Raw genomic sequence first — 2,096 nt, forward strand, 5'->3', positions numbered from 1 at the left:
TACTGCCATCTGATCTTTGACAAAGGCACCAAGCCTATTCACTGGGGAAGGGACTGCCTCTGTAGCAAATGGTGCTGGGAGACTAGATATCCATATGCAGGAGAATGAAACTAGACCCATACCTCTCACCATATACTAAAATCAACTCAAAAAGGATTAAGGATTTAAATATAACACCCTGAAAGAATAAAACTTCTTAAAGAAAACATAGGAGAAACACTTTGGGAAATAGGACTGGACACAGACTTCATGAACACGACCCCAAAAGCACGGGCAACCAAAGGAAAAATAAACAAATGGGATTATATCAAACTAAAGAGCTTCTGCACAGCAAAAGAAACAATTAACAGAGTTAAAAGACAACCAACAGAGTGGGAGAAAATATTTGCAAAATATACATCTGACAAAGGATTAATATCCAGAATATACAAGGAACTCAAACAACTTTACAAGAAAAAAACAAGCAACCCAATTAAAAAATGGGCAAAAGAGCTAAGTAGGCATTTCTCTAAGGAAGATATACAAATGGCAAACAGACATATGAAAAAAGGCTCAACATCACTCAGCATCCGGGAAATGCAAATCAAAACTACACTGAGATACCATCTCACCCCAGTTAGGATGGCTAACATTCAAAAGACTGTGAACGATAAATGGTGGTGAGATTGCGGAGAAAAAGGAACTCTCATACATTGCTGGTGGGACTGCAGCCTCTATGGAAAATGGTATGGAGGTTTCTGAAACAATTGCAGATAGATCTACCATATGACCCAGCTATCCCACTGCTGGGAATATACCCAGAGCAAGGGAAAGCATCAAGTCGAAGGTATACCTGTTCCCCAATGTTCATCACAGCACTCTTTACAATAGCCAAGAGTTGGAACCAGCCCAAATGTCCATCATCGGATGAGTGGATACAGAAATTGTGGTATATCTACACAATGGAATACTACTCAGCTATAAAAATGAATGAAATACTGCCATTTGCAACAACATAGATGGACCTTGAGAGAATTATATTAAGTGAAACAAGTCAGGCACAGAAAGAGAAATACCACATGTTCTCACTTATTGGTGGGAGTTAAAAATAAATAAATAAATTCACACACACACACACACACACCAGGGGTGGGGGGGAAGAAGACTTAACAACTACAATTCTTTGAAGTTGATACGACAAGCAAACAGAAAGGACATTGTTGGGTGGGAGGGGGGAGAGGGAGGAGGGAAGGGGGTTTCGGTAATGGGACACAATAATCAACCTTATTGTATATCGACAAAATAAAATTTAAAAAAAAAAAAATTGACTTAGCTAGATTGACCAAGAAAAAAAGGATAGAAAAGGCTCAAATTACCACAATCAGAAATGAAAAAGGGGGCCGGCCCAGTGGCGCACTCGGTAGAGTGCAGTGCTTGGGAGTGCGGCGGCGCTCCCGCTGAGGGTTCGGATCCCATATACAGACCGGTCCGCTCACTGGTTGAGCGCGGTGTGGGCGCGACACCGAGGGTTGTGATCCCATTACCGGTCACGAAAAAAAGACAAAAAGTGGAAAAAAAAAAAAAAAGAAATGAAAAAGGAACATCAATCTTACAGAAATATAAAAGAATACTATGAACAATTGTATGCTAATAAATTAGATAACCTAGATGAAATGGACAAATTCTCAGAAAAATACACATTAACAAAAGTAAGTCAAGGCTGGCTGGTTAGCCCAGCTGGTTAGAGCACCATGTTACAACACCAAGATCAACGGTTCAGATCCCTATACTCTGTACTACTCCCAAACATACGTAAGTCAAGAAGAAACAGAACCAGACCAGCCAAGATGGAGCCTCTGCCAGAAGCCCCACCCCCACCATCAGCAACCAGGCAGCAAATGAGCCACCCATGGGCCACCCCTCCGCAACAACATCTTAGAATGTAACAATTAAAGTAAATTAAATTAAATGCTACTCAAAAAAAAGAAAAGAAAAGAAAAAGAAAGCAACAGCAAGCATCAGAATCCCCTGGAGGGCTTGTTCAAACACAAAATGGAGGGGGGGGGGGGGGGGGGGGCGGGGGGGAAGACCCCAGACAAGCAGAAGACTGCTGGACT

The sequence above is a fragment of the Galeopterus variegatus genome, unplaced genomic scaffold, assembly GCF_000696425.1.
Source record: "Galeopterus variegatus unplaced genomic scaffold, G_variegatus-3.0.2 Scaffold1883, whole genome shotgun sequence".
NCBI classification, from domain to species: Eukaryota; Metazoa; Chordata; class Mammalia; order Dermoptera; family Cynocephalidae; genus Galeopterus; species Galeopterus variegatus.